The 27,162-nt window shown below is 53.2% G+C and overlaps 1 long non-coding RNA gene across 2 annotated transcripts in view; it reads left to right on the forward strand.

The window, feature by feature from the left end:
- LOC106728928 overlaps positions 1 to 27,162 on the forward strand; it is a 66,121-nt gene that overhangs the window by 23,013 nt on the left and 15,946 nt on the right. The window contains exon 4 of one of the 2 annotated variants that reach the window (XR_004317059.1): positions 18,330 to 18,475. The exons of the other annotated variant lie outside the window; for it this stretch is intronic. This is a non-coding gene — a long non-coding RNA (uncharacterized LOC106728928). The remainder of the gene's footprint in view (positions 1 to 18,329; positions 18,476 to 27,162) is intronic. 2 annotated transcript variants of the gene reach the window in all.

Below are 27,162 nucleotides of genomic sequence, written 5' to 3' on the forward strand. Positions count from 1 at the left end.
GAAACTGCATGGTACCCTCCTCCCTCATACCTTTGAGATTTGTCCAAAATGGATACCTCCCTTACAGCAGCCTCTTCTGTGACCCCTTTGTGGAGATAAGAACCCCTAGTCATGCCAATGAAGGATGAAAAAGCCCCGGATGCTTACCAAAATAAATGCAGCATGTCTCTGGCACTTGCAGCGCTAAAACTGCCCGCATTCCATGAAGAGTGTGGTCAGCCCTGCTGCTGTCCTGGGCCCCCTAACCTAGGAGGGTTGTCGTGAAGACTGGTCCATGCCTAGGTGGCGTCCGAAGATGCTGGGGACAGGCGTGTCCCTGGCAAAGGCTCCCCAGGCTCCTTCTTTCCAAGTCAAAGCCCCAGCCCGAGCTGGGGAACCCTCTCTAACAACTGCCTCTCCACACCCACCACCCAGAGTCCCCCTGCTCCAGCCCTGTCTTCACCTGCCAGGGCGGGTGTCCCGGCCGAAGCACCGCCGTTCACCCCCACCACCCCACCCCGGGTGTGTAGTTAAGGGCTGTCTGTGAAGCTCTCAGGCTCCTTGGGATGAAAGGACCCGTCTGGCCCCTGTGCTTTTTCTCACAGCTCCCTGAGTCTCCAAGGAGGTGGCTGCAGTCAGAGGCTCACGGGGTCCCCGGCCCCGGGGGCACCGGTGGGTTCTCTGTCCTCTGCTGTCTCCCCAGGGTGTTCCGATTTCTTCATCTCGGCTCTCTGTTGAGCTGCAGAGGTTGGGCAACTACTGTGGGGCCGCAGGGCCGAGGGAAGGGCTTCTGCTTCACAAATTTATCTGCAGCCACTGCCGGAGAGAGGCCTTGGTCACCACCAAGCCCGGCCTTACCCTGGCTCTGGTCACTTCAGCTCTGGGCGTGGCCAGTCAGGAGGCTCCTGCACACAGACCTCCCATGGGGAGGCAGTGCTGTGCTGGGTCAGCGACCTTGACCTTTACCCCAATAAAATGAGGGCTAGAACAGTTCCTCCCTCGCAGAGATGCTGCAGGGATTAAATAAGGTAGTTCGTTTAAAGGGCCAGCCTTCAGTCAGTGCGAGCACCGTGGTTCTTTTCTGAGAGCCAGTGTCCACTGTAGCCCTGCGCTCACCCTGTGCACGGCGGGCAGTGAGTCTTCCTCCGATAGCCAAGGCCCGCGCCTTTCCTGCCTGGGCCTAGGGGACAGGGTATAAAGGTGCAGAAGTGCCCCGAGTTCACCTGATTTGCCTCTCCAGACAGGACTGCTGAGGGCCTGAAGGTCTGGCCTCACCTTCTTAAGGACCACTTTGTTTTCCTTTGCCCAGTTTAAGTGATTAGGTAGTTTAAGTCGGTCACCGTCTTCAAGGTCTTTTCCTTTCTGGAGAGAAGAATTAGACGCTGCCACTTTCTGGCCAGGAGGCGTGACCCAAGTGCATCAGAAAACTGGGCTTGGGGCGGGGTGGGGCGGGGGTTGTGGCCTGAGCCTCCCTCCCTCACTGCCGTCCTCAGGGATGGAAATGCACAGCTGGGCCTCCTCCTTTATCTTGTCCTGCCCAGTTCAGGGCAGAGCTTCGGGATGAGAAAAGGAAGGGGAGGGACCCCACACAGGAGCTCACTTCTCTTTTCCAAATCCCTGCCCCCTTCCCACCCCCCTCCTTTCCCACTATCAGAAGAAAGAACAAAGCTGCTAGAAATGGCCAACATCCTCTCCTCTCACTGCCTCCTCCTCTGCTCCTCTGCTCCATCCTCTCCTCTGCTGCCTCCGCCTCCGGCCTGTGGGAGGGAGTAGGGTGAGAGGCAGCAGGGTGGGAGCCACCACGTCCCTTTGCAAAACGCCTCCAGGCCCTTGTTTCAAAACCTCCAGAGCCACGCTTGCATATGATTTGCATGTGATTTACACATTAGTGAGATGGTTCCTCGAAAAGCTCCACTGAGTGGGAAGAAGCATCCTCAGCACGGGGCGTGTTTTGCCCCCGGCTTCTAGGTCTCCATGGTTTCCATCCGGGACATTCCTTCTCCGCTCCGTCATCATGGCTGGGTCGTGTAGGTGAATCCTGCCATTGATCTGATTTGTGAAATGGGAGTAATAATCCCGTCCTCTGCGCGGGCTTATCGTGAGGATTTAAAATTGAGATGTTAGCTGCAAAGGCACTTCATAAACTGTGAGGAAGAGGTGGACATTTCAGCTGTTACTTGTTTCTATTTTTTATTTCCTGTTTATTTTTCCTTTCCCCTTAACAGAGGCGCTGGGGAGTGAGCCCACGCCTCGTGCGCACCGAGCGCGGAGCACACGCTCTGCCACTGAGCTGCGGCCCCCACCCCTAGATGGTAATGTTACTAAGATTATTCGGTGAACAGCAGCCTGAGGGATAAAGCATTTTCCAAAGGTGACTGGGGAGAATCTGACTTACTGACTCAGTGCTGCGCTGAGTAAAGGCCCCCACCCCCCCCACCTCACAGTTTTCTAAGGTGCTGGAGGGCGGCACCCCTCTGCTGTCAGCAGGCCTGTCCCGGGCATAGGAAGTCCCTGCGGGGCAACGACTGCAGCGTGGTTACAAGTCCTGTGGGAAGTCAGCGGCGGGGGGGGGGGGGGGGTAGCGGTGGGAAGCGTTGAGAAGGCTGTGCTATTCTTCGACTCTAGAATATTCCTGCAGGAAGGAATTTAGTGCTCAGTGGGGCCCAACCCCTCCATCTTACAGATGGAGAAACTGAGGTTCAGGGCGGGGTGTGGCTTGCTCAAGACTCCCGCAGGCTTGGGTTCGCAGTCTAGGTTGACCCCAAGAAAGTCAGAGGGACAGCGCTGTGGCCTGAAGCCCTGCTCGGTCACAGCACTGGGCTCTGGGGGGACAGTGGTGTTGGATCAGGAGCTGAACTGCCTCTCACCCCAGACGTTCCGTCACAGTCTGCAGAGAAGAGAGGCTCTCAGCCTCCCGGGAGCAGAAGGCAAACATACTTGGTTCAGGGGAGCCCTTGAGAAAGTGATAGGGTGGGGAAGAACGCGCCTTCCTCGTCTCTTGCCTCGAGCCCAGACTCCCAAGCTGCCAAGCTCTTAGAGAGCCCTGCTCGGTGCAGAAAATCAGGTCTCATGTCTTCTGGGCAGAGTCACGTGGGCCCCATGGACTAAAGGTCCACCGAAAAGTCAGGCTTCTTTCCAACGAGGGGGCAAATGCAAACCCCAGCTTGTTCATGAGCCCCACCGGGGTCCAGGTAGGGAGTGGAGGGGGGCCAACAATGTCTTTGGAGGGAGAATGACATTTCGTTCTGGAGGGAGGACACCTGTTCTCAGGACCATTGGATTTAACTCACAAGTTCTTGTTCGCAGTCCACGACGAGTCCAGCCTGGAGCCGGGCACTTGGGGTGGAGGGGACCAACAGCATCTGAGATTCATTGGCCCCTGCTTGCTGGGGGTGTACGACTCCCACGTGGGAGTTGGAAGAGACAAGGCAGAAGCTGTGCTTGAGGCCACAGAAGAGATGCTTGGAAGGAATGGAGAGTCCGTGTGGAACCGCTGGGTTGGGGAGGGCGGCGTGGAGAAGGGAGCCCTACCTGAAGGGAGTCCTCTTGGGTTAGGAGGCGAGTTGGGGCGGGAGCATGTTAGGATGGAGAGCGGCTGGGCAGAGAAGGGAATGAGAAGAGGAACTGACCCTCTCCAGCCTCCTTGGTACTCAGGCTGTAAGCTAGACTCCAGTTTGAAGGGACAAGTGTCCCTGCCCTCACGGGCGGAGTGTTGTCCCTGGAAGGTGTGGCAAAGATGCTCCCGGGCTCCTGCTAACCCTAACTGCCGGGCTGTGCCTGGGTTTACGGGGACCCCTAGCGTGCAGGGCTAGCAGAAGAATGTCGTCCTGACGTGGACCCGAGCGTCCTGAGCCCAGCTGGCCTCCTGGGGCCTGATTTTGCAAAGCAGTCCCCACCTCAGGGTATGGATTCAGACTTGGCTGTGAATCTTCTCTCTGAGGCCATTAGTGACTGTGTGGCCTTGGCATTAGCTCTCCAAGCTGCAGTCTCCTCTTGTGTAAAATGAAGGTGATAATGAAGTCATTCCTTCCTTCAGGTGCCCTCTGGAGGCGCCATAGTGAGAGAGAGGATGGGTGTGGGTGTGGGAGAGGGGCAGTCCCGGCGCTAATGGGAGACTGGACGCCCCAAGAGCATCCTACAAAGATCCCAGAGGGAGACGACCTGCGTTCTGGGATGAAGCACCCACCAGGAGCTGCATTTTCTAGACCACAGCCTCCTCATTTGTGAAGTGAAGGGCTTACATCCAACCAGCGATTCCCACTTTGCGGGAGGGCAGAGGGTCCTCAGTTACAGCATGGGGTCCTTAAAACCAGAGGCATGCTAGACGCTGCCTCTAGCCCAGATAAAGAAGTCACCTCACGCGCAGGCGCTGTGCTGTTTCTCTAGCACACAGCTGTAATTTTTATAATTAACATTTAAAGTGACTGCTGTTACTGCTGTAATTAAAAAAATACATTTAAAAAGGATTATTGAATGCATGTAGCTTTCTCTCAGCGTGTAGTTTTTCATTCACAGGCGCTAACAGTACAGTTACGGTGACTTGGAGGAATCCAGGAGCGCTTCTGAAGTTTTAAAGAGGCACAAGCTTGTAGAGTTTGGCCCCTGCGGGATCAGATGGGAGGCACACTCAGCATTCCCTGGACCGGCCCCTGCTCCATCCTGACCACGCAGCCCTCTCGCTGCCCAGCCTCAGTCCCCGGGGACAGAGAGCAGAGTCTGGGATGGGCTCTCCTGCAGCGGTGAAGACAAAGTGGCAGGGAGGACAGGTGAGAAGGGTAGGGTTACTTGAGGAAGGACAGCTTTCGTAGGAAAACCTGGGAAGGGCTGAGGATTCCACCCGTGTGCAGTCCTGCTGGAATCGGTGACCTGTCACTTCCCTGCGTTTGCCATTGTTTCCCGCCTCGCACATGCTTGCCGCATGTGGGCAGTGGGCGGGGCTGGAATGTCCTAGGGGCCCCAACACCCAGGCCCCACCTTTATCCGCCAGGAAAATGCTTTGTGTTGTTCTGTTTAACTTTTCGGGAGGTCACAGACCCATTAAGAATCTGATAAAGGTTACAGACTCTTGTTCCAGAAAAAAAAGGAGCCACACCTACACGTGTGATTTCCACACACTATTTCAGCGGGTCCACCGCCCCCTGAGGTCTCCGTGGACCTCCCTGGGCCTTCAGGGACCCGTGGGGAATCCTGCTCTCCTGTGGGCTGCTTTCAGTAAATTTAAATTTAACACAGCATTGTAAATCAGCTAATCAAAAAAAAAAAAAAAAAAAAAGAAAGAATGAAAAAAGAAAAGAAAAAAGTTCCAACAGAAAAAGAAGTTTAGATTTACCTTCTCTTTGTTTTCCACAGCTCTAAGCTCTGAAGTCCCACAGGGCTGTGAATGGGACCTCCAGGTGTCCCATTTCCCAAACTGCCCCTACAGGCTCCCTAGGCTTGGAAGACCGCTCAGACCCAGGCTGCAGGCCCTAAGGGCAGTATGACACCTGCAGCCCTCACCTGGGGGCCAGGCTCTCTGGGTGGCTGGTGCCAGGGGAGTGGAGCCAAGAAAGGGGCTTAGGAGCAGAGTCCAGCTGAGGGGCAAGAATCTCCCCATCTTAAAACCTGTGGGCCTGCAGCCCTGTGGTCCCTGACGTGAAAAGCAGGTCTCATTGCTGGGAAGGACCCCCAGCTCCCACCCACCTCCCAGTGCAGCTGTCCGTTCCCCTCTGGGTCCTGTGTGAAGACAGCTGCTCTGGGCTCTCCTGCCTGCCGGGACAGCCCACTCAGCCTGCTCAGTCAGTACTGCGAGGCCCCGAAGGAACCAGCCAAAAGCAGGGAGGGCTTTTTCCCATCACACAAGACAGCGCTCTGAATGGAAAAGCCCAGTGGCCATTTCCCAGCTTGGGCTCGAGCTCAGGGCATCCATCCTTAGACTCGGCTCATATGCATCCTGTGCCCTGGGATGACTGAGAGGGCAGGAGGTCTGGAGGGGCCAGGGGACACCAGCAGGTCCACCGGGGCAAGTCTGGGCTGCCAGGCCTGGCCAGGGAGCCACAGCTCCCACCAGGCAAGGAGATAAATTCCCCAAATACCAGGATGTTGGGCATATTTCAGAGAGTGAAATTCACTGCTGTAGCAGCCCTTCCTCTCCCCATACCCTGAATTCTGGATCCTGTCCTTTTCCTCCGCGATGAACTGTGCAAATGATGCGTTGCCTTCCACAGTCCTGCCCTGCTGGGGTCACGTCCCTCTCGGCTTTCCAGGACCCCAGACGTCTGGTTGTCTGGATACCCGTGCAAGTTACCTGTGCAAGCTGTGTAACAGTATGCGCACCTCGAAGGCAGACTGGCAGCGGAGGGCCCTATGCATTCAGCTCTGCCCACTTGACTATTTTATTCTTTGGTTTTAAAAATTAATTTATCCAGTAAATATTTATGGAACCCTAATTAGCTTAGGATGACAAGAGTATGGCAGGCATGGGGACGTGGAGATGTATTAGGATGTGGGAAGTATGAGTCAGTGAGATTTGGATTCTGCCTTCTAAGGACTTGCTGTCTCCTGGAGGAGATAAAATGCATAAATAAATACGAGGTTTAAAAATATACACATGTATAATCTAGCTTAGTGACTGTCACATAGTGGGTGATGTACGTTTCAGCTGGACACAGAAGGGAGGGTAAGCGCTGGAGGGAAGGCATTCTAGGTGGAAGGAGTGGTTGAAAGGAGATTCGGCAGCAGTGGCGGGGGCCCATGTGGAAGGGCAGTAAGTTCTATTGGGTCGGGGGTGGTGTTGAAGCTCAGTGGTCCTGGGTTCAATCCCCAGTACCTCCATTCAAAAAAGGAAGCAAGCTCTGTTTGGCAGGAACACTGGGAAGGGAGCAGAAAGAGGAAGCCGGACAGCGAGGGTGGGCTTGGCCCTGGAGGACCTTGAATGTCAAGCTTAAGAGCAGTTTGGGATTTTTAGGGACATCACTGAAGGTTTCTGAGCAGAGGAGCTCATGATGATCACAACTATATCTTAGATTCATGTGGTAGTTCTGTGGAAGCTAGCTTGGGGGAAAAAACTTTAAAAAAAAAAAAAGAAAAGAAAAAGAAGAAGAGGAAGGATTGGGTGGCGGCCGTGGGGAGACTCATCTGGAGGAGACTCTGCAGAAGCCTTTCCCACCAAGCTGCTCTGGTCAGCGGCCGGAAGCCACCTGGCCTCTGGTTTCGCTGGTGCTGAGTATCAGGGTCTCTCCAGGGAACAGCAGACTCCGAGGTCCGACGAACCTTGGCTTGCATCATAGCTCTGCCACAGGGTAGCCTCTCAGAGCTCTGCCCACCATGTGTGAGGTGGGGAAAACTGTGTTCAGATTTGTTGTAAAGATTCAGTGAGATAAAGTCTATTAAAACACGAGTTAGCACAGAGGGACGGGGTGAGCAGTCAGTGGGAGGCTCCTGTGACCACGGTTACCACACGGCCCCCTGTGGGTGGGTGTGTAGCGCTCAAACTGTCTCCCTGATTAAATGGAGGGCAGGAAACCAGATGTGTGTGCATCCTCGGTGCTTCGCAGCGTCTTATACAAAGCAGGGGGTCGGTGGATGGGAAGGAAACAGGCGACGTGATGGGTGAGCGATGGCACGCGAGCAAGCTGTTCACTGAACTTCAGAGACTCGGCCCGCCTGGCACGGGCGTGGGAATTTTCTTGCCTGAAGTGTTCCCTGTTCTCAGACAGACCGTCGCTCTAACTTGGCAGATACGGTGAGAGACCCTGAGGCTGCCGGAGGCCGGTGTGTCTGGGGATGGGTGTCTGTCCTCGAGACGGGACAGTCTCAGTTCCGGGCACTGTTTGGGTCTCCCTGGTCCTGGCAAGCATTTATGTGAAGTAGCCAAAGCTTCTGGGTCTTTTCCCTGTGGGCCTACATCACAAAAGCCCTCCTAAGACTGAGCTGTTCGCCTGCCTGGGCCCGGGGAGAGAACCGGGTTCGCAAGGAGGCAGTGTGAGCTAAGGGGCAGCACAGCGATGCTGTGGAGCCTGCATGCGGGCAGCAGGGGCTGAAAAGGGAGACGTAGGAACACAGGCCAGGAATCCTATCTTCCCGGCCCGTCCACGTGTCGAGGTGATGGAAATAAGACTCTTTAGTCCCCGCTGTCGCTACAGGACGCCCTTGGTCCCCGACCTCGGGTAACATCAAGGCAGCAGAGTGAAATTTGACCAGATGGCTCCTTCCCTGGGAGACCAAGTGCACTGGGAGCCACCTGCCTGAGAGGCAACGTTTTGTTCCACTTAAAAAAAAAATGGTAAACATCTGAAAATAGAGTTTTTGAAGGAGAGTGACTCTCCAGGCATAATTATAGCCAGAGAGGGCCATTTGCCCCCTGCAAGCAGGAAGCTGGTTCTACATATAGTGGAACGCTGACCTTGCCTTGCTCAGGGCGTGCGCCGGCGCGGGGGATCCCATCCCAGAGACCCGGGGGGCCGGCGGCAGCCTGTGAGGAGGGGAGAGCGAAGGGGGTCAGCTTCACGCCTGATGCTCTGGATGGGAAAGAGCTCCTCTCAAACACGTGCAGGGATCAGGGGTGCATTGGAAACCATTTTAAAATGCCTTCGAGTGTTGCATGAGGAAGGGGTGAAGCTCGGGGTCTGGAGGACAAGGAGGGAGGCCAGGCTTGTGGGGAGGGCTCGGCGACAGCTCCCGTCTCAGGCCTGGGACCGGGCCTTGCAGCTCAGGTTCTGTTTCTCAGCCGAGGCCAGGCCCTTGAGTGTCGTTGGGCTCAGCCTGGCAATTTGGAGGCGGCAGTGGGGACGTCTGTAACAGAACAGGATGCTCTCGGGACAAAAGTTCTGGAAGAACCCCAGACAGAAGGCTGGCCCCCACGCCCCCGCCGGCCAGTCTCTAATGACCTTGGGGAATGTTCTGGACGTGCGTGGGCGCCTGCAGATTTACTTACCTGACAGTTGCCTTTACCTCCTGACCCCCGGGAGCAGGAGTGGGAAGTGTAAAGACTCCTGTCACATTGTGTGTGCTGTTTTCCATCATTCGGATTCACAGCCCCTTTTCCTGCCCCCTCGCCCCATTTTCAATTAGAGGGAAAAGGACGTGAAAAAAGTATAACTCCCAAACACAAAGGTTTCTAGGAAATTTTGTCCGAAGCTCCTGGAGGGCTGCAGTGCGGCGTGAGTAGGGGAGAACCCCAGATTCCTGCAGCACCCCGCAGGGGGCTGAGCCTACTGTGCCCCCTTTAGAATTTGCGGAGACTTTTTCACCACTTCACAATTATACCAGAAAGGCATGCAGATTTGAAGATAATTACATTGTGCGGAAGCCCAACATATTTGGTAAGGATGCTCAAGCTGGGGGGAGTTCAGCTGAAACCGCAGTTTGTGGGTGAAATAGTAGCCAGGAGCTGGCAGCAGACTCACCGCAGAGTGAAGGGACGTTGTGGGCAAGAGGAAGATGAAGTCTGTCCCAGGCTCGGGACATGGAAAAGGACTCAGTGAAGCTCGGAGTCGTGTGTGCTCAGGGTTTAAAGTCCTCAGCAGCCCCAGGGTGTCTGAGGCATGACCGGTAAATAGAATCAGAGATTCCATTCAGCAAAAGCAGACAGGAAAACAAATCTCTCTTCTTTGTTTGTCCTGGTTGAAAACCAAACACGGTAGCCATCTGAAGAAATTCCAGAGTCGGGAGTGTTCAGGCAGAGAAGGGAGGGTAAAAAAAATGCAGCCAGCCTCTGACCACAGGGGAAGTCAGCCTCATGGTTCCTCAGGGGCCGTCGTCCAGACTGGGCTCTGGAATGTGCACTGATGTCCTTGAATCTCCCTGATTCCAGCCCGCAGGACACTTCCTGCTTAGCCTCTCATATCAGCAGGCAAGGCTGAACGCTCCTGTCTGGGACCGAGTGGCTCGAACCCCTGTGTGTGTCACAGGTAGTTTTCAGCTGTGGTGGGAAAGCGTGGGGGTTAGGAGGAAGGACTAACTCCCGCTGTGGCTTAGCATCTCGGGAGTGGGGGGGGGGGCGCGGGGGGGAAGAAGCGGGGCGAAGGCTCTGGAGGTCAAGTTTCGTGTCCCCCAGCTTTCATGCACCTTCTCGACACAAGACACATTCCAGCTGATCCACTAACAGCTTTAGGAAACTTGACCTTTTGTAAAAATGAAGAAACAAAAACTACAGCCCTACCTGCAGCTTGGAAGCTTTGAAACCATGGCACCACGATGAGGCAATCTGAGGAGAGCGCCCGACCAAACCAGAACTGAGAGGGGAAATTTTATGCCAGTAACACAAAAGGTTAGTGGGCTGGGTTGACTGTGGGCAAGATCTCACAGGATCTTAGATCCAGTGCATCTTCTAACAGCAGATTTCAATGAGGAGGGTTGTGTGTGCACTGCAGCCTGGTGCTTGACTTGGGGCAAAGACCTACGGCTTTTCTTTCCAGGGAGGTCCCATGAGAACTGATCGGTTCCTCCTCTCTCATCATCCACCTCCGGCCCCTCCTGGACCACCCTACCTAAGCAGTGCCCCATCTTCTGTTAAAAAAGTTAATCCTATCATTTAAGAACTTTTAAGGGTGACCTACTGTCTAATAAATCATGTGCACATTCCTTTGCCTGGTTATTTGAAATCCTGCCTCATTTAGCCCCACCCCAGCTCTCCACCAGCACGTTCCCACACATGCCCGCTCCTCTGGTCCGGGGGGCCTTCTCACTGTGCCCGGATAGCTCACTCATCCCTGCCTTTGCGTTTCAGTACCCAGGATTCTTCATTTTCAACCCTGAATCTTAATGTACTCTTTCCCTTTACCAATCCCCCAAAGGCCCTACCTTTGGAGCTTTTGCCAACGATTTCAGTTTTCATGTCTCCCATCTCCAAGTACTTATCAAGTCACACACATATGTACACATGCATACTCTGCCTCTCCAGCTACACCGTAGGCCACCATGAATGTGAGTTTTTTGTGGGTACAAGTAGGAGGAGGAGGTTGGAGGAAACCATATACTTCTTAAAATGGAACAAAGCAGGCATGTAGACCAATGGAATAGAGAGCCTGGAAATCACTGATTTTTGACAAAGGTGCCAAGACCAGTCAATGGGGAAAGGGCGGTCTTTTCAACAAACTGGAGAACTGGATATCCCCACATGCAAAGGAATGAAACTGGACCCTCATCTTACACCATATACAAACGTTAACTCAGAATGGATCAAAGACCTAAACTGAAGAGCTAAAACTATAAAACTCTATGAAGAAAACAGAGAGGAAAATCTTTGTGACAATGATTTCTAAGATATGACTACAGAAGCACAAACAAAAGAAAAATAGGTAATTTCAACTTCATCAAAATTAAAAACTTTTCTGCACGAAAGGACACTATGAAGAGACTGAAAGAACAACCCACCGAAGGGGAGAAAATACTAGAAAATTCTACCTCTGATGAGGGACTAATGCCTAGAATATGAAAAGAACTCCTCTACCTTAAAGGAAGACAAACAAGCAAAACAAAACACAAAGAACATGATTCAAAAGTGGACAAATGACTTCAACAGATACTTAGCTCCAAAGAAGATGTACAAATGGCCAATAAGCACATAAAAAGATACTCAACGTGATCAGTCATTAAGGAAATACAAATCAAAACCACAATGGGATACCACCTCTTTCCCATTAGGATGACTATTATTAAAAAAAAAAAAAAAAAATTTTTTTAAGCACTGGAAAAATTGGAAGCCCCCTGAGAATCAGAAGCTGGTCAGAATATAAAATGATGCAGCTGCTGTGGAAGAGTCCAGCAGTTCCTCAGAAAGTTAAACAGAGTTACCATATGGTCCAGCAATCCCATTGCCAGGTGTACACTCCGAAGAACTGAAAACAGGGACTCAGGTACTTGTAACCCAGTGTTCACAGCAACAGTATTCACCACAGCCCAAAGGTGGAGACAACCCAAGTTATCTGGTGACAGATGAACGGATAAAGTGCGGTCCATCCATACAATGGAATATTATTCAGCCTTAAAAAAGGAAGGAAATCCTGACCATGCTACAACAGGGATGAACCTTGAAAACATTATGCCCAGTGAAATGCCAGTCACAAAGGATAGGTACTGTATGATTCTCCTTAAATGAGGTACCTAAAACAAGCAAATTCAGAGAGGCAGGAAGTAGACTAGTGGATGTCAGGAGCTGGGGGTGTGGGAAGCGGGAGGCGACTGTTCAGTGGGTGTGGAATTTCTGTTCGAGATGATGAAAACATCCTGGAAATAGATAGTGGTGATAGTTGTACCATATTATGAACGTACTTCATGCCACTGAATTGACACTTAGGTATAGTTAAAAGAATGGTGAGTTTTGTAGTACAGATACTTTACCACCAAAGTTTTAAGAAAAAGAAATAGAACCAAATTCAGTCATGAGGAAACAATCAGATAAATCCAAATTGTGGGTCATTCTCAGAATGACTATCTGCACTCTTCAAAACTGTCAAGACTATGAAAAAGAAAAAAGCGGAATAGGGTCCTGTTCCAGATTAAAAGAGGCTTGAGAGACAGGACACCCAAACGCCATGACTAATCCTTGATTATATTTTAATTGAAAACAAAGAGACGAATATATGTATATACATGCATGACTGGGACATTATGCTGTACACCAGAAATTGACACATTGTAACTGACTGTACTTCAATTCACAAATAAATGAAACAAAAAAGAGAAAAGCTACAGAGGCCATGGTGCGGGCAGTCGGGGAAAGTGAACATGAATTGTATGTCAATGTTAAATGTCTTCAGAGTGCACGTGATACTGGGTTCTTTGGGAAAATACTTTTTTTCAGAGCATCTATGCTGAAGTACTCAGGGATGGTATCTGCACCGGACTTTCATGTGAAGGGGGAAATGTATGTCTATAGATAGAGACTAAATATGGCAACATTGATGAATGTAGGTGAAGAGTTTAAGGACATTCATCGTACAAAGTGTTTTCCACTTTTCTGTATTGGAAAATTAGAAGTTAGAGGGGAAAATGGGATAGCCACTCAAATGCCCAGGGAAACACTGACTTTCTGTGAATCCGTGAGGGGAATGTGGCACTAGGTCATCCTGTCTTAATGAACTCACTCCCCGGTGGGGCTGACGTGCATTCTTTGGGGGTGAGAATGGATGCTCCTTACTGGGCCCTCCGCTCCCTTCCTGCTGCTTCTGGGCTCTCTCAGCACGTACCGTCCACGCCACCTGCCTCCACCACTGGAGGCCCTAACGTGTGGCCTTCCCGTGCGTATCAAGGTCTTAAGCCCCTCAGGCAGGGCCGTGTCTCACTTTTCTTAGACCCACCCTCCCCAGCATCGCCACCCCCATGCCTCGTGCAGAGCTGAGGCATAGTAAGAGCCTAGTCAACGTTCTTCTGTGCGTCGACTGTCGACCATGCCAATGCTGAGGCACGTGCGGGAGCGTAAGTGGTGGAGGCTAAGGCAGATTTACCCCAGCTGAGGTATTCATGTGCTGCTGGGAGGGGCCTTGCAGAAGGAATGTCAAGTGTGGGCTTTGACACCAGCTAATTCTCTGAGGCAGCCAGGTGTTGCTGATTTAGGTCGTGATTCGTGCGCAGGGGTGGGGTCAGAGAAGTACGGCCTTGGCAGAAGCTTGTGCCTGCCTCCCCACGGAGTGTCCCCAGCTGGGCCGACGGGGCAACCGCCCTCACAGCCCAGTGACTTCTTCCCAAGGAAGCAGGGCCAAAGGGCTGAGGACCTCAGAAAAGGGAGTTCTCAGTTCTCACTCTGGCTCCTGGAACAGAGTTGCTGGGTCTTGAGGGATCTGCATCGCCTGAGATTCAGGCCGAGCAGCTAGGCCCCTCCGGGAAGATGGAGGTGAGAAGGGGGCGCTGCCTCCAAGCCTCCTGGGCTGCAGGAGACAGCCAGGCTGGCTGCATTCCTCCTCCTGCTGGGGCACCAGTGCTGCTGTGTTGCAGCTTGTCAAGGGAGTGCAGACTTGTCCTTCTTGTCTTGAGTAATTTTTCAGTGAGGCGGGAAGAACTTACGGGTAAATTTCCTCTCTATCCCAGCCAGGCCTTCCAGGAGGCAGGCCCTGGGCTCCACTGCTATATACAATCTGTTATTCCTATTAAATCAGTAGCATTGGCACTTAGTTTAAAATTCCACTGAATATTTTATTACATATCTTCTTGTCTTGGTCTCTGATTGTTTCATCTAAGCCCTGAATCCCTCCACAAAATTACAAGCTCCTTGGGGAACATATTCTGTGCTGCTTTGCCCCACATCCTGTTGGACACAATAAACAGTGGGTGCACAGTAAATACATGGAGACATGTAAATAGTCTATTGTATGTCCTTATTATGTAATACTAGGCAGTGGTTAAAAAAGCATGAGATGCGTCCGCATATTCTGACATGGAGAGATTTCCAGTTCATATTACTGTGTCAAAAAAAAAAAAAAGCAATCAGGCAGAGTATGAACCCCTGTATGCAGAAAGGACTAACAGAAGAAACAAGGGCTTTGTCAGAATATCTGGGGTAGACCCCCAGTCACAGACATTGTTATAACTCGTGGAGAACTCAGTGATTTCCTGTATTTTCCTTTCCAAAAGGACTTGTTGTTAGTGTTAAGTAAATAATGTGTGTAAGGCAGTGAGCAGAGGACTTGCCACAATAATAATCAGGCTCATACGGCCCTTACGTGGGGCATCCATTGCTCTTAGTGCTTCACATGAATTAGTTCATTGCACTCTCAGAAGAGTCCTATAAGAAACTGAGGCACAGAGAGGTTCAGTAATTTGCCAGTTAGCACAGCATGGAAATGGAAGACCCAGGATGCAAGCCCAAGCAGCCGAGCTCCAGAGCCTGGATGCTTCACCACTATGAGGGAGGTGTCCCACAATGTGCCCCTCCCCACCCTTTCCTTCCTTCTCCGTCGTATGCCTCCGTGATGGCACTCAGAACCCTGTGAGACAATTAACTGAAAAGAAAAAAGAATCCTGTTTCCCTCCCTCACCTATGGCTTTATCTGTAGATTTGAAGGTTTGTGGTACCTGTAAGGAGCTACTGATGCCTTCCGGAAACTATGTGCGGTTGTTACCGAGAGATCATGACATTCGCCACGACTGTGTTTAGTCATGTGATATACATAGATTCTGCGGCAGACTTTCCGCCTGAGGACGGTTTTAGCCCCGGCTGTGGATCCTACCGAGTAGAACGTGAGCTTGACAGACAAGGCCGATGATGGTCCAGGCACAGAGACCCCCACCTGATGGCAGGTGGGGGGTGGGTAGACCTGATAACTTTTTGAGGATCGTCAGCAGGCGTCAGATTTCTAGGACTCTGATTCTTGGCTCCTCCAAGCCCGGAGGCATGAAGACCAACGCTATGTAAAAGTGAGGCAGGAGGCTTTGCCCTAGGCCCAAGCCTCCAACAGAGTGTGTTGAGGACTGCACTGTGTTTAGTGCTCTCTAGCACACCTCAAATTTGCCAGCCCTATCATCACAACATGTACCCCCAGTTCATACGTGGAATGCTTGCCCTCTGGCAGCCAAATGCACTTGGAACTGGTGGTGATGACCTCATAAAGCAGGGAAGCTGAGCAGTTGGTCAGACGATTAACACGTTGTTGAGACGGCGGACTTGAGCATCATTTAATGAAAATATCCAGGCTACGCAGAATCAGGAGGTTCCAAACTCCGGGGGGCAGCTTAGGAACCATCTTAACCAAAGTCTTTATTTTACAAATGTGGAGACTGAGGCTTTAAGAAGGGTTCTGGCCTGAGAAAAGTGAAAGTGCAGTTTTTTGTTGTTGTTTTTAACACAGTACACCTGGAGGAACAGCACTGTGGGCTGCTCAGACCTCCCCCTCCATGGCTTCAGGGCCTTTAACTACAGCCATCAATTCATCTCAGGTGCCTGGTAACCTCTACTCCTCTCCATTTCTCTGTATTTTTTTAATTTTTAAATGTTGTGTTCATATTGTTTACTTGTATGGAAAAGGAGAACCATTCCCACCCCACCCCCTCCGTGGCGCCAATGCTGCAGACAGCTCCTAACTTCAGTACTGGATGAATGGGCGCGGTAGGTGGGAGATGGGGTAGGAGACACCTTGTGAGTTGTTTGCATACCCTTTGTCTAGGGACCTGAAGATACGAGTTCTCCAGGTGATTTTCTGGCTTTTCTCTTATGTAACTGTTTACAGGTGGAGTTACTTGGCAGTTTGCTTGTACTATTTTTAAATAATAAAAACCAGCCACTGCCTTACTGATGTCTCATCAGAACAAAAACCCTGGCTTCCACTTAGGATGTCTCTGCTTTACAAACCTGCCACTTACACTTTCCCAAACAGTCCTACCCTCTCACCAAGCAGAGGTTTCTCCGGGGATGTGAGCTGTGTCTGTTCGGTGGGGACACGCAGGATAGGACCTGGGAGACTGTTGTCCTTCGCAAGCCCTCTGAGCACGGGAGGCTGATGGCACTGAAGCTCCCTATGTCTCACTTTCCCTTTCTCAGACTCATAATGTTTATGCCTGATTTGCAGGTGAGTTCCGATTGGAGACGCTGTGGAGAAATGCAATGCCTCCTTCATTCTCTGTAAGGTCAAGGAGTGGGGAAGGGGCTCAAGGATGAGTCGAGGAATGTGCCCCAAGTCAGGATGCTTCCTGGAGAAGCCAGGAAGGAATTCCAGATCACTAGCTTTGATTACATCCCTGTGCCAAACAAACAGGCTCTAGGGAAAAATCTTTTCTAATAATGCCCTAGAGCTGCGGTTATTTCCTGGCCTGGCCCCCCAAATATCTTTGGAGACAACGTGGCTCCAGGGTACAATCTGGCGTGGTCCCGGCGCTGACTCACCCAGAGGGCACTGCAGGGGGAGAGCACAACGTGGGAGTCAGACAGCAGGAGCCGCCTGCTGCCAATCCCCGCTGGACCGCTCCCTAGCTGGACATTCAGCAAACTGAGTTCCCCGAACTGCATGTTTTCTCATCTGTTAAGTGGGGGCTGGTGATGCTCACGGCGTGGCCCTGAAACAGCAGGAAAACAAACCACGCACAAAGCCTGCCTGATGCACAGGAAGGGCTCGAAGAGCGGTGTCTGTGGCCATAGCCACGCCAGGGAAGCCCGGGGAACGTCAGCAGGAAGCCAAGGACTCGGGCGGCTCCGCCCACGGTCTGCGCCCGCTCCGCCCCTCTGCCCTCGGCCGAGCCCCCGGGTGAGGAAGGGGTGTTCGGCGCTAGAAAGGGCAGAACGGGCCTCGGCCTTTGGCGGGGGAAGGAAGCGATAAAGCCACGTAACAAAAGCTCAAGGCCAAGCCCACCGCTTGCCCAGCCCCGGCCCGAGGCTTCCTCTCCGCCCGCTCGGCCGAGTCAGCTGACCTCGCTTTTGCTGTCCCGACCCGCCGGAGTGGTCCGGCGGGACTCCTCGCAGCCAATCGGCGGTGGCGGGGCCTCCTCGCAGCCAATCGGCGGCGGCGCGGCGCGCAGTGTGTTGTCCCGGCGCCGCCGGCCTCTCACGGCGCGTGGGGAGGGAAAGGCCGGCTTTCGCCGACACTTCGGCGTGAAGAACGCTCTCGTCTCCACGGGAGCCTCTTCCAGCGGCCGCCTTGGGCCGAGTCTGTTCTGGAGCCTTCAGAGCGTCCCGCAGGGGCTGCCCCGGCGCGGGAAGCCGCGCGCCTTCTCCTCCCTCCAGAACCAGCGACCCCGGCCAACCCCAGCGACCACCCTGTCTGCCCTCCGACGGGCAGTTGCGGCGCGTCGCAGCCCCGCAGCCCCGCAGCCCGCGCTGGGGGCGGGCTTCGCGAGTACGTGCTGGAAGAAATGTGTGCAGCTTCAGAGGTCCAGCCCGCGGGCGCAGGTGCGGCTGCACGGCCCAGAACTGGGGACCCCCTTGGTCTGCGCTGCTGTGTGCCTGGGACTTGACCTCCGGCCTCTGACTTGATCCTCACAAGAACGCTGTAGGGACGTATGTTCACGGCCTGCAAACGAGGAACCAAGGTGCCCAGACTAACAGTTTTAAGCTTTCTCTAAGTGACGGGGTTCACACCAGGATACCAAGTAGGGTCCAGACTCAAACCCCCATGGCCCCCTTGTTTGCCGTGGGGAGCAGACAGCAAGGACCATAGATTTAAGTCTACTTGGGAGATCATTGCTCCCTAGAGCAGAGTTGAGGGCCCATCCAGGTCCTCTCACACTGCAGGAGCAGTCAGTTCACTGTTTAAAATTGGAACCACGTTGCCACTTTTGAGGGGGAAATTTGAGTGACCAGCTCATCTTTCAACTCGTAGATTAGCTAGCACTTTCCTTGACCCCAGAAGCCTGGGTCAGCTGCCTCCTTAGCACCTCTACATCCTTTTCTTGGTAGACCTTATCACACCACCTACTGCAATCGCCCCTTTCCTTCTCTCCCTTTGCAGATAGAGGGAAGCTACCTGAGTGCAGAAAAGGCATCTTGACAGTAGCCTGGGCATTGAGCTGGAATGCCGTGGTCTAGCTCCCTGGATGCCAGCATTCCCTAGGAACTCCAATGGAAAACCACTGAACTAGAGTTTGGAAGTTAAAAGTAAGTCAAGAGGGGGTGGGGAGAGTATAGTCACGAGGTCCTGGATTCCCCAATTACCTCCTCTAAAAATATATATAAATAAGTAAATAAACCTGATTACCTCCCTCCCCCACAAAAAAAGAAACTAAAAAAAAATTTTTTTAAAGTAAGTCAAGAGGAGAAACGAGACAACTATAAAACTTTGATCTTTAATAATAAGACTTAATAATGACCTTCAGTGATGATTATGACAGTAACCAAAATGTCTGTCATTTATTGCACGTGTTTTAGGTAACAGCATGGCTGTAAGAGCTTTAGCGTAGTGCCCCTGGAATGTAAATGTGCATTTGGATCACATGGGAACTTGTTAATTCTGACTCAGCACATCTGGGGTGGGGCCTGAGATTCTACATTTTCTAACAAGCTTGCAGGTGATGGTTCATGAATCATACACTATGTATTAGCTTATCTTCTTAAAAACCCTCTGAAGTAGGTATCACTATTATTCCTACTTTACATACAAAGAAACGAAGAGGTTAAGCATCTGTGAACTTAGGTCAAGATGAATAAACTGCAGGGCACTGATGCGAGGGAGGGGAGAGTGGTGTGAGCACTTAGAGCTGCAGAAGGAGAAACAAAATTCTAGGCGGAGGAGACAGTAGTTCCAAAAGCCCAGCAGGCAGGGGACGTGGACTGGGGCTGTCTGCATGGAGGGCCGTCTCATCCGTAAGCACCATGTGCCTGGTGCATAAGAGCTTTCCAAAGGCCCCAAATATTTGAGGCTTGAAAAAAATACATTGGCCCCTACGTATGAAAATTGAATATTTAAATGAATCATCTCCATGTTCAAATTGTTAAAAATCCTTTCACGTTTTTTACATGAAAAATTCATATGCAGTGAATGATCTGGGTGTATCTTAGTACATTTGGGGAAAAAAAAATGGGGTAGGACCTCCCAAGCCTGGGGCCTGCTAAGGGTTGGATAGGCCCTGGCCACACTGGGTTTTGATATAATCCCGAGGGTGGCTGCGAACAACTGATAAAAGCAGGAAAGTGTTCTCTGTGGCTCCGGTGAGGAGAATGGGTTGGAGGGAGGCCAGACTGGACGCCGAGCGGCCCGAGACCAGATAGGCATTTACAGCCTTCAGGCTGCAAGACAGTCTCTCCCCAGTGCCAGGAGGAGCCGAAAAGGACAGCCATAGACAACCCACTCGCACTTCGATTCCTCCGGCCCCGCTCTGGCTCGGCATTCTAAACTAACTGAAGATCTGGGGACAAGGGTTTTGCCAAGTCTTTCCTCACTAAGGCCAGTGACGTTACAATCCAGGAGGTGCTGAGGGGCACGCGCCTGGAGCAGACAGCCGTGGTTGTGAACCTTGGCCCTGCTACATGCCGTGTGACTCTGTGTTGACTTCTCTGCGCCTCAGATTCCTCGCTGGGCCTTTGGGACTCCTCACGGAATTAAGCGGGTTGAACCGCGCCCCCAGTCCCTCCTGCGAGATAGGTAGAGGTGGTCGCTCTTTCCCTAAGCGTGTCGTGTGCCGTTGCCCGGAGACCTCAGCGTTTCTTCAGGAGGGAGCAGAGAGTGGGGTCAGTTATTTAATTTTTCCATCAGTCTTCTGAGGTAGAAATGATTATCCCCTTTTTGCAGGCCAGGAAACGGGGGCTCCGAGATGAGCCACCTCAGCTCAGGGACCGTGGGGCAGAAAGTGGGGAGGGAACCTGCGGGAGCTGGGGTGTTTGCTTCTGCTCGGGCTGGCGCCCTGTCTCCAGCTGTCAGTGTCTGCTGCTCCCACCACTGCTCGGGGGCCAGAACCTCTTCCCCCTGAGTCCTGACACCGCTGAGCTCTGTCCCGTGGCGCCACCTCCTCCTCCATTCTTCCCCGGCCTCGCCCGACCTCCCTATGGCCTGGGTCCCCGACTTTACAGCTTCTGGATTTCTCTTGCTAAAGAGCTTGCCTCTGAGACTCAGAACTGCCCTGGGCTGGGATGCCTGCCAGGGTCCCTCCCTTTAAAGGGAGTAGATAAGTAGGTCACATCAGGATGGCAAGGGAGGAGGGAAAACACTGCAGATCCCATGGGGAATGGAAAGCAGTAAGTGGGCTTTCCTCTGTCTCTCTGCCTCTCTGTCCCCCGTCTCTTACACTGACAGGCCCCTTTGGCCATTGTTACTATGAAATGCATGTGGAGACAGCACAGGTGGTCCTGAACTGTTGGGTCCGGGGACAACGCTGAGCAGAAAGCTCGTCTTCCCTTGGCTCCGTCCGTCCCAACCTGCCTCCTCTTCAGGCTACGCCCACGACCACCAGGAAGTGGGAGGGAAATCTCAGCCTTTATAGGGGCTCCTTGAGGGCCAGAGAGCACGGAGCCTGCAGCCTGGAGGCCCCGTGGGGCCCTGAAGGCCTTGGCCATCCAGCGATTGCCTGGAGCTGCCCTGAATCTGGTTCACAGAACCTCTGTTGTGGCAACCAGAGCAGTCACGGGTTTTGGAAGAGTTCTGTTCCCTACTCCCACCCCTCACCCTCTTGAAGGCTGTTGACAACAAGGGGTGTGGATGAGCGTGAGATCACGTAGATTGCTGGGAAAACCAGGGCGGCAGAGACAGACAGGGCGCGGCACAAGGTCCAGCTCTGCCAGCCCCGCCCGCCCTGCCCTCCGGGGGGCTGAGCGCGGCTGGAATCAACGCTGGGGACCGCTTTTCTAGGAAACGGCTGCTGAAGGGGAGAGGTCCCGGTGGCCTGAATGAGACCTGCCCAGCTGCAAACGGATTGGACATGTGTATCCGGGCAGTGGCCAGGTCCCTGGACTCTGGGCCTGGGCACAGGGCAGGCACACAAAACAAAGACCAGAGCCTGACCCTTACACAGGGGGTGAACATCCTGGTTCCTGGATGGAGGCTGTGGAAACAGGTTCACCTCGGAGAGGCCCAGGAGTTTTCCATTCTCCTGCAGGGCCAGGCCAGCTCCCAGCCCGGGGGCTCCCCGCCCAGGACACCGCAGCTCTTTGCAGAGATGCTCCAGATTGCGGGACCCCCCACCCCCAGCCGCCGCTGGTGTTTCAGCACTGACCCCTGCCCTCCCTCCTCCTGTCCCCAAGACCCTGAGCTCTTCCCCCCTAAGAGAAGGAGCGGGCACCCCCACTGCGGGCAGCTGTGTGGGGTGCCCGTGGGCAGGTCCCACTCTCGCCCGTGGTTGCCCCCCATCCCAGGGGAGGCGGGGCTGATGACAGGAGAGAGACATCCATCCTCACCGGTGCTCTCATCACACTTAATCTCCCCCAGTGGGGTGGGCCTGTCTCACACTCCTCTTTCCCAGGAGGTAGTAACCCCAAAACACCTCTCGTCAGAGTGGGTGTAAATCCCCACAAGTATGTGGCAGGCAGCAGCAGTGACAACACAGAGGTGCCCGTATCCAAACAAGAACTTTGGATCCGTGCGGCTTAGATCCTTTGTGCTCTCGGAAGGTCACAGGCAGCTCCTCCCCGGCATCTGCCCCAGCCCAGGCCCCCCGGCCTGGCCACCATCCCTGCCTGGCCCCTTCCTCCAGCTCTGGGGCAAGGGCTACCACTTGGCTTTTCCAGGGTTACCTGGGAGAGGGGAGGCCAGTCTGGGAGCCTCACACCCTCCCCCCCCCCGCCCCCAACACACATCAATCAACTGTGTCTCTAAGCAGTGGTTCTGAAACTTTCTCTGCATCAGAATTACCAAGACACATGTCGAGATACAGATTGCTGGGCCCCGTCCCCAGGGTCTCTGATCTGTAGCTCTGGGGTGGGGCCTGAGAATTTGCGTTTCTGACAAGCTCCCAGGTGACGGTAGGCTGTAGGCCGCCGCCGCCGCCCCCGCCCTGGGTGCCGTGCTTGGCCTCCCTGAGCCTCAGTTCCCCTCCGCGAGAGGCCAAGTCATGGCCACTGGTGGCTGGGAGGACCGTGGCTTCCCGTGGTCAGAAGGCCCTCTCACTCTGCACACGCTGAGTGTGTGGGTTAGTCAGCAGATACAGCATGTACTGAGGAGCTTGTCCGCTGTCCCTCGGCTGCTCTGCCCGGCGTGGTGGCTGATTTGGGCAGGTCGTGTGTGAGGATTCTAAGGCCCAGTTAAACGTCACCTGTCTCTGGATCTCAGTTTTCTCCATGAAACAAGGCCTTTGGTCCACTAGACCAGCGGCCCCGCCGGGTCCCATTTCAAAGCCCAGCTCTTGGAGGGGGGTTCGGTCTTGGGAGGCACAGCCACACTTTTTATTCCTTGCCCACCCCTTTTCAGGACCTCCACCTGGAAGCCCGGGTGCTTCTGTGGAGCAAAGACCGTCCTCCAGTTACTGGCCAGGTCATCCCAGAGGAGAGTCACGCGGCCTTCAAGGAGCGTCACGACCTGGTTCCAACCTTCCTTTATAGCTGTCTCTCTCCCCGCGCCCCCCGAGCGCTCCTGCTGGGCTGTACAAACTGGGCTGCTCATCTTTGCCCAGATACGCCCTACGGTTTCCTGCTTCCAGCCTCTGTTCACACTGTCACCACCACTAGAGTGTCCTCTACCGGTCAGAGTCCTGCTCGTGCTTCAGAGTTCCCCCAGCGACCGCCTCCTCCAGGAAGTCATGCCAGGTCTTCCTGTCATCTGTCTTGTCTGTCCAGTTAGCTGTCACCTCTATATTTCTCCACTTGATACACATGATTTTTATATCGTTTGTCGGGTGGTTGTAGGACATGTCGCTGAAGTTGTCAGCAGGAGGCTCTAAATCAGGGGTGCAACCCCCCAGCTTGTCTGACACTGTCCCTCTGTGTAGAAACTCGATGGTCTGCAGGTTTGTCCCTGGATTCCTTGCTTCTAAGTCTGTTCTTGGAGCATAGGCAGATACGAAAGCGAGAGTTGAGATACTCTGTAAAACGTTTTCTTGGAAGTGGGACAGCCGCTTAACAGGAGAAGCCTGCTTCCACAGAGGACTGGTCAGCTGTTGTTCCCACGGTCGTCAGAGGCAGGCAGTAAATGTGTGTGTGTGTGTGTGTATGTCCGCTGGGCCCATATTCACGATCTGTTTATTTGCATATAGGCTCATCTGCTTCTCTGATTTTCTCTTTTAAACTACAGGGGTTTTTTTTCCTATTCTAAATATAATATATGGGTTGGTGGAAAATGTGTAAAGGAAATAAAAAGTAAAAATAAAAGTAAGAGAAAAAATATTTATAACCCAGAAATCACCTGGGTGTATTTCTTGTGAGTAGTTTTCGTGCACATGTTTATATGATGTTTAAAGGAAATTGGGATACATGTTTACACGCTTCTGTATAAACATTCTGTATAAATCACTTTTTTGACTTAAGATATAGCTAGCATTTTGATATTCCTTTAAATATTCTTTCCAAATATTGAAAAAAATTCCCTGATGTCCATTCACAATGTACTGAAATGTATTTCACTGTTCCTTCATTGTCGGACACGCCATTTTTTGTTGTATTTCAGTAGACACCCTCACGTATCTGAGCACCTGTCTGATAATTGTCATAGACCGATTCTAGAAGTGAGGTTACTGGGTTGTTTTTAGTCTCTTGATGCGTGCTACCAAATCGCTTTCTGGAACTCCCGTTTGGAATCCGTCCGAGCACTTTCTCTATAGCCCTCCTGTTGATGAGTCACTTTTGCCTCCACTCCCTGTGCGTCCTGTCCGGGCCTCGCTGTCCTTAACCCCTTCTGCACTGCATTTGCATCTGGTATGTGCAAGTCCCAGCTCCCCTGCTGGAGACCATCTCTGGCCATCTCCCGTCTCCTTTCACATCCGGGGGCGGAGGGCTGACTGTTTAGGGGGACCCCCCCGCCGCAGGAGAAGAGCCCTGTCCAGGAAGCAGCTTGGAAAGAGGCCTGGACCCCAGACTTCAGGGTGGGGGTGCAAGACGGGCTGAAGAGGAGGAAAGGGATTTCCTCAACCCTTCCTACACCCCGCCTCTGGGAGCAGGGGGAGGATGGGGAGCGAGTGAAGTCCAGAGCCTGGGAGGGAGCAGCCTTGGCCGGCAGGGCTCCACCTGCCTGGGGAGGGAGGGAGGCCGCGCCCCAGCTGGTAGCAGGGAGGGCCGTTCCTGCCAGCTCCTTGGCATAAAGGAGGCTAAAGGCGGGCTGCTGTGTCTGTTGGGCAGGGTAGGGGGAGCCCAGCAAAGCGCCCTGTTTTCACACACAGCTGTCCCCTCACCAGCCATCCCAGTCTCACAGTGTTTGACCTCAGAAAACACCTGCAACACAGATTGTAGAGGCTTAAGTTAAAGTTTTTTAGATCTGAGTTTTCCAAACTTCAGCTGTACCTTGTTCAGGATTTCAGTGTTTTAGTGGGAAGAACGCAGCAGTGTGCCCAGACGCACACGCATGCGGTCCACTCCGTCCAGCGCGCTGCGCTGCTGCACAGCTGAGACAGGTGCAGTGACGGACACGTTCGGGTGCGCCCATGTCGTGCGCGAGGTCTGCCTTAGGTGTTAGCACTCACTCACTTTAGCTGCATCCTAAGCAGTAAAAATTTTGAAGTTGCAGGTTTGATGGATTTGTTACATTTTTTGTAAATACACACTAAAATTCTAAAGATTATCATGATGGTAAAAAGCCATCAGCCATCGGTAGTACCTTTGCTACTTGGTGGCGATTGTACCATGTGTTTTGAAACACTGTTTCAACTAAATGGGTGCTTTATAGTGTAGGTCATTGTGTATATCTCTTTCACTTAATTACGAGCTGTGTAAGGTCAGGTTTCATGGTTCCTTTGGCACTTTATTGAGTGCTGAAGCTCAGTAAATATTTGTTCTTCCTTTGGTTTGGTTTGTTTTGGTGACGGGGGACTGGTCAGTAGGTGTTAATCTAGTACTGAACATAAAAGCAGTCCCCAAACTCAGGATTACAAAGGGGAGAGCAGGATTTCTATGGCGAAGAGAGTTGCCCTGGGTTAAATACTGTGCCATCGCCACTTGGACCGGGATGTGAAGGTGTTCGGATGGAGCACAGTAGACCATTCATCTGCTTACTGGCTGTCCTTCTTGGACGTTTATGTTGGAAATGTAGATAGCACGTTTACAGGTTTAAGAGTTAGTCTTTGGGCTGCAGCCCAGAGCAGCGTTCCTCGGCTTGTGCAGGAGACCCACCCCTGCATTGACCTCCGGAGGTGCGGTGTCCTGTGCACGCCCGGTGCGCGTGGGGCGAGCTGTGTGGTTAGGGACCTGCGGACGTTCGCCGGATGCCCGGATGAAACGGCTGAGCCGCAGTGAGTAGACCCACCTCGGGGAAACCATCCCCCAGAATGGAGGAGGAAGGAATACGTATTCAATACATAATATTCTAGGGTCTTTGTATGTCTTTCTGCTGGATTTCCTGTGGCAGCTGTCACGTGAGGAGAGTGGGGGATCCTGCCACGAGGTCCTTGACCAAAGCTCACCTCTTTCTCAGAAGATGACAGTGTCTCCGTTTACAAAAAGGATCCAGGTCCAGAACTTAATTTGGTCCAGAGAGCTGGACAGGAAGTTGTGGAAGCTACTGGATAACCTTCTGACCAACCACATAGATAAATGACCAGAGGAAGGCGTGAATAAGATTCCAGAGCAAGAGTGTATTAGGAGAGAGAGTAACCCTTGTAGTGAAGGGGGACGGGAACCTTGACCTGCAGGCGCCTGTCAGAGACGTCTGTCGAGGCCTGGCGGTGGCTCCTCCTCAGGCCTGCCTCTTTCCTTCTGAACCCCCTTCAGATGCGAGCCCTGAGCCCGTAGCTCAGGATATTTGAACTCAGGATGGTCCTCACGTCGGAAACATCCCTCAGAGACTGGAAGTGAGCAGGGCTTTTCCCTTTGCTGCTGAGGGTCCAGGGGCGGCCTGAACCCGATCAAGTGAAAAGTGAGTGTCCCCCAGCTGGAGTCCTGACCCTTTTGTGACCTGATTGATGCCTGTAATCCACCCCCTCAGTTCATGGTTTCCTTAACTCCCTCACTTAACGAGTGTTTTCTGAGGAACCGCTGTGTACCAGGGCCTCGCCTGGCCCTGGGGGACTGGGCAGGGACTGAACAGGGCGGTCCTGCCCTCAGGAGCGTATATTCTGCTGCGAGGGATCAGCTCGAGGGAATGAGCTGGCAGCACTCCGCAGCCAGCAGTGGTGAGCAGTGGCGGGGGTGGAGACCCGTGGGGAGAGGTCTCCCCGCAGAGGCTGGAGGGAAGGTCTCCCCAAGGCAGTAACACTCCAGACAAGGCCCGCGTGTGTCGGAAGGAGCCAGCGGAGGGGAAGAGTGCTTCCAGCCGAGGGGCCGGCAGACCCGGCTAGGGCCACGCTTGGGGCTGGATGACAGTGGAGGAAAAGGGCACTGAGATGCGGTCCTACTAGAGCCGTGGTTTGGACTGAGCCACCGGGGACCCTCCCTGGTTGTGTCCCAGGGGCTGAGGGCCTGGGGGGCTGCTCCGCCAGGCCCCCCCCCCCGCCCAGCACACAGCAGCCCCCCTTTGGTCTGGAGCATATACGGGGTGCTGCTTATGATTTTGCTTGAAGAATAGATTCCATGATGAAAACCTCTCCATCTCAGAAGCCCTTCTCCAGCCTTCAGTTGTTTACCTGTGAAAGCTCCTCACGCAACCGCTGTGATCCCCGCGCAAGGCTGACTGTTCGGGCCGCGGGGCCGCAGAGCACCGGCCCCGGCGCCCCGACTCGCCCGGCCAGCGCCTCCCACCGCCTCCTCCCGCAGTGCCCAGGCCGGACTGGGGCCGCGGC

Source organism: Camelus ferus, chromosome 34, assembly GCF_009834535.1.
Source record: "Camelus ferus isolate YT-003-E chromosome 34, BCGSAC_Cfer_1.0, whole genome shotgun sequence".
Lineage (NCBI taxonomy): Eukaryota > Metazoa > Chordata > Mammalia > Artiodactyla > Camelidae > Camelus > Camelus ferus.